Genomic DNA, 6000 nt, shown 5'->3' on the forward strand with positions numbered 1-6000 from the left:
TACCATATGAAGCAATCACTGACCATGCATGGGCTTTTAGTCAATACTGCTTTATCCAGCAGCAAGGAATTTTTTTTGGCTACACCCATTTATCACTTTGTTAAATGCCACCTGTGAAAGGGGTAAAGCCCATAATTGTTCAGCCTTGAACGTATTTATAGCCAATTGGATGTAATCGTTGGCTTGCCTATGTTTATTGTCACGTATCGCCTCTCAAATCACTGTAATCAGTGTTGCGTTATTATCCTGTCTCAGTTTGTGGCAACATTTCAAATATGCCCCTAAACTGTTTAGGTTCTGTCGTCTAAGTCCACATTCAAGTCGAATTTGCGCTGGTGATGTCTGCTGAGGTAGGTCAAACAAGCGACGATAGGTACTTGTCTTCAGCTTATCTATAATATTATCAGCACGTCCTCTAAAAGTCTCTACACCACATGTCAGAGAAGGAATGTGTTTTACTGATATTACTTCGGGGACGTGAAGAAATTAGGTGTCCTATTGGACTCTAACCTCTCCTTTAAACAACATGTTGGTAAAGTGATAGGAAGATGCTATGGCATTCTTAAAACACTACGCTGGATCTGCTACCTATTAGTGTCAGGAAAACTTTAGTCCATGCTTTAGTCACGCCCCATCTTGACTATGGCAATTCCTTACTCATTGGCCTAAGCAAAAAAGGGCTCTACCAGCTGCGGTGTGTTCAAAACCTTGCAGCACGCCTGGTGCTGAACTTGCCTCGTAGAGTATCAGGAAAACAGGCCCTGTCAACACTTCACTGGCTCCCCATCAAGGAACGCATTAGGTTTAAAGTGTTGTGCATCGCGTGTTGTGCATCGCGCATCCCATTGCTCAAGGGAAAGGCCCAGAGTACTTACAAAGGCTTCTAACCATTCACTGTCCCAGACGTAATTTGAGATCACTGGGAACTATGCTTTTCAGGGTTCCTCGCATTCGTACGGCCAGAATGGGAGGCCGCTCATTGAGGTATTTGGCGGGTAAATACTGGAACGAGCTTCCCATTGAACTCCGTATGGAACCATCAGAGGCTAGATTTCGTCTTAAATTGAAGACCCACCTCTTCCCACGTACTTAATATTTAGTTAAAATTCGCATTATCTCCTAGTCTGGTGTCATGGCTACTCAGGGGGCTGACAGCAATTTTAGCGCGGGGACACACTGTGCTGAGTGTAACCAGGCGCTTTAGAAATGGTTTTATTATTATTATTATTATTAGAAGCTGCTTGTGCAGGCTGTGATAGCAGCCCTCCAGACTTAGCTTTACTCAGGTCACTCAGGGGGACACAAATAATGCTGCTGCCTTTAACTCCTTTGCCCTAGGTACTACTGGTACCATATACTAGAGTCTTATGAGGAGAGTTAAAGCCTCTTGCTAATTGGATGTACCAATTCGCGTTACCTTTTGAGGGAAGGAGCACTGGCACTGGGGCCTGTTTAGAAGGTCCCAGAACACTTTCAGTTCTAATATCACAGCATCTCAAGCAAAAATTGGGGGGGATTAGTCCATCCAAAAAGGGCACTTACCTACAAAGCACATCTATATTGCATGGGCCACTGGCTCCTTGACAACCCGAGATGCATATGGCCGAAGTAGGGTGCAAAGCAGGTGAATGCATGTGGGAGGGCAGGGCGGATATACAGACGCGGAGGCTGAATATATTGACGAACTGAGGTTTCTTTATTTTCAGTTGACACAGATTTAGGTTTTACTACAGGGTCAGAAGTCTCTTCCTCTACTGGGGTCTTCTTGCTTCCCGAGGGGTTGGGTGAAGAGGCCAGCGTTGGTCCTCCCTCTTCGGTTGGGAGACGGTGTTGTCGGGGAGTTGATGTGTCCGTGGCGTAGGTTTCACCCGGAGGCTCACCAAGAGGAGAGAAAAATGGAGCCTGTCAGTTTTCTGGACCAAGAGTATATAATCGTCACCTACACCCGGTAGTGCTCAGAGGTATTGAAAGGATGGTGATTGGGGATAAAGATAAGGCAGCAGTATAAAGGGCATGAAGCCAAAAAGAAGAAATCCAGGGAACTGTGTGAGGTCTAAAGAAGTATTGGTGCGGCTAATCACAGCGTTGAGTATCAGTGCAGTCAAGCACGGGCTTCAACTATTGGATTCTCCCGATTATCCTCCTTCCTCCCCCTTCCACCCTCAAAAGGTCCCTATTCCTCCCACCACCCTCAACAGTACCCCAGGTGCTGTGTCACTCACAGGCCCTGCCGCCACTCTCCGGAGTCGCGGCTCGCTCTCCAGCCTCCTCCGGGGGATACCACCACTCCTCTGTCCAGGGTTCTTCGGTCTCCCCCGCTTCCACGCTGTTCGGAACGCTGTCTTGACTCCCGGCGTTCTGCTCTGACTCCCGGCTCCAAAACTCGGCGTCCTGCTCCACGCGATCGTCCTCGGCTCCGCCTTCCCGCTGGTCCAAGACGCTTCTTCCTGGGTTGCGTCTATTTTTACAGGTGCCTCGCTTCTTCTTCCGGGTTCAGCTCCTCCCTTTGTTTCCGGACTCCGCTGCGGAGAAACAGGAGAGGTGGGAGTCTTTTTCCATTCTCCCGGCTGGGGTCAGTTTTGCCTCCGTCCTGTACATGCGGGGAATTCCGGGCGATGTAGTTCGGGGATATGGTGTCTCCCGAGGGCCCCCCTCTCACATCCCCTTTCCCTTGCTGTCTTGTTACTAGGGTTTTTCCCCTGGGGATACCTTGACAGAAAGTCTACATTCCCTTGTTCGGCTCCTTTCCGAAGTTGTGTATGGAACCTATAGGGCTGTAATGCTAAAAACCACCTCAATACTCTGTCATTATTTCCCTTGTTACGGGCCAACCATTCTAAGGGCGCATGGTCAGTGAGGTATACAGTCAAAATATTGAGTTTTTATTATCGATTTGCATTAATATTGATTAAAAAATATAGAATGGACAGAATATCGACTGGACAGAATATAGACTACAAAAATATTGAATAGGATAGCATTAATATTGAATTAAAAAATATAGAATGGACATAATATCGAATGGACAGAATATAGACTACAAAAATATAGAATGGACAGAATATAGAGTACAAAAATATAGAATGGACAGAATAAAGACTACAAAAATATCGAATTTGAGGTAATTATTTTTATGGTATTTAATTTTTGCGTAATATAATTCTTTAGTGGGTTGTGAGTTTATAGGGGAATAGGGTGGGAAGCAATTCAATTATAATTAATTAAATATGTTAATTTATTTATTGGTATTTATTTTGAATTAATTGTTAATTAATTATTCATTGGTAATTAATTAAAATATAATTGGAAATTATTTTTTATTAATTGATTAATTGATAATTATGTTAATTTTAGTAATTTATTTTCTGTAGCGGGTTGTGGGTTTATAGGGGAATAGGGTGGGAAGTAATTTAATTATAATTAATTAAATATGTTAATTTATTTATTGCTATTTATTTTGAATTAATTATTACTTAATTATTAATTGGTAATTAATTAAAATATAATTGGTAATTAATTAAAATGAATGCATTAATTGATAATTATGTTAATTTTATTAATTTAGTTTATGTAGTGGGTTGTGGGTTTATAGGGGAATAGGGTGGGGAGTAATTTAATTGTAAGTAATTCTATTTTTTTTATTTTATCAAATTTTTAATTATTTTCTAATTGTTAATTAATTTATAGTTAATTGGTAAATAGTTTGTATTAGTAGGTAATTATTTTTCTTAATTAATTTTTTATTGCACTTTTAATTGATTAATTAATATATTATATAAAAGTGTTAAGTATTTTAATTAATTTGTAATTTGTATTATTATTAATTTTATTTTTATTTATATATGAAGTATTTACTTTCCCTACTGTTGCACTCACTGGAGTGGGAATATTAATTTTTACCCTCCTGCTATCCAATGCTTTCTCTACTGTTACACTCTTTGGAGTGGGAATATTAATGTTTACCCTCCTGCTATCCAATGCTTTCCCTACTGTTGCACTCACTGAAGTGGGAATAGTAATTTTTACCCCTACGCTATCCAACGCTTTCCCTACTGTTGCACTCACTGGAGTGGTAATAGTAAATCTTACCCTTTCCGCTATCCTACGGTAAAAATATTGTAATTTTTTTATTAATATTACGTATATATATATATATATATATATATATATATATATATATATATATATATATATATATATATATGTATTAACAAATCAATTTGTATGTTTTTTTTACTTACATTAAATATTTAATAATTTTAAGGTTATTTAAGTATTTTAAGTTCATTATATTTATTATTTCATTAATTTTTAATTAATATAAAACATTAAAAGACAATTCGATATTTTGACTAACTATATTTTTTACATATATATTTTTGATTTGATATTTTTGTACTTACCTGTTTGGAGATAGGAGGTCGATATTTTGGCATTCTATATTTTTACCTCAATATTTTGGTAGGTCGATATTTTGGCATTCTATATTATGTCAGTGATCTGGTCAGTGAATATGATGAATTCCCTTCCTTCCAGGTAATATCTCAGAGTTTCAATAGCCCATTTAATGGCCAGGGCTTCTTTTTCTATAACCGTGTAGGAATATGCTACTTACCAGTATGCATCTGTTCTTGGCATACAGGGCTGCAGAGTGGTACATTTATGAATAGATCGCCATCTGGTGTTGGGCTCGGATGATTGCACTTGTTTTTCTCTTGGAGAAGTCTTTTGTCGTTACGAGACCGATGACTCCTCCCTTGGGTGCTAGTGCGCATGGGCATCGGCTCCATCCTTAGATTGTTTTGCCATAGTAGGGTTAGATGGAGTAGTATGATAGAATACAGAAAGACATGCCCATGTAAGTGTATCTAGATAAGATAGTGTTGGAACAGACACAGGTTCCCGGGGAGGCAGGGAGGGCATGTACTGCTCTGCAGCCCTCTATGCCAAGAACAGATGCATACTGGAAAGTAGCATATTCCGTCCGAGGCATATGGGCTGCAGATGGTACATTTATGAATAGACTATACAGCAGTTACCTCCCTAGCGGTGGTCACCAGTGTCTGTTGCAACAGTTTGAAATAAAGTTTTTAGTACAGCCTGGCCCACTCTAGCCTGTTGTGTTGCCTGCACATCAACACAGTAGTGTTTTGTGAAGGTATGCGGTGTAACCCAAGTTGCTGCTTTGCATATGTCATCTAGGGGAATGTTTCCTAAGAATGCCATAGATGCCCCTAGTTTACGTGTAGAATGAGCTCTAGGAGGAACAGTTAATGTCCTCTTTGCTTTTATGTAACATATTTGTATACATTTTACAATCCACCTGGCAATGCCTGCTTTAGAGATAGGATTGCCCTTATGTGTTGGGGAAAACGCTACAAATAGTTGTTTGGATTTTCTGAAAGTTTGTGTTCTTTCTATGTAATACAATATTGCCCTTTTGACATCTAAAGTATGTAGGGCCCTTTCTGCTACCGTCTGTGGTTTTGCAAAGAAGACTGGTAGTTCCACTGGTTGATTGATGTGGAATGCTGAAATTACTTTAGGCAAGAATTTTGGGTTTGTTCTAAGAACCACTTTATTCTGGGGTAACTGTAGGAATGGTTCTTGTATTGTGAATGCCTGTAATTCACTCACTCTTCTGAGGGAAGTAATGGCTATAAGAAAGGCCACCTTCCATGTGAGGAATTGTATTTCACACCTATGCATAGGTTCGAAAGGTGGTCCCATTAGTCTGGTGAGTACTATGTTGAGATTGCAGACCGGGGAAGGCGGTAGTCTTGGTGGAATGACTCTTTTGAGGCCTTCCATGAAGGCTTTTATTGCTGGCACTCTAAACAGGGATAGATGCTGCCTGTTTTGCAGGTACGCTGCTATAGCTGCAAGATGTACTCTAATGGAGGTGTAAGCAAGGTTACATTGCTGTAAGTGTAGTAAGTATCAAACAATATCTTTTGTGGATGCGTCCAGAGGGTTGATGTTGTTACTGTTACAGTATAC

Source organism: Lissotriton vulgaris, unplaced genomic scaffold, assembly GCF_964263255.1.
Source record: "Lissotriton vulgaris unplaced genomic scaffold, aLisVul1.2 SCAFFOLD_4737, whole genome shotgun sequence".
In the NCBI taxonomy this organism is placed as follows: domain Eukaryota; kingdom Metazoa; phylum Chordata; class Amphibia; order Caudata; family Salamandridae; genus Lissotriton; species Lissotriton vulgaris.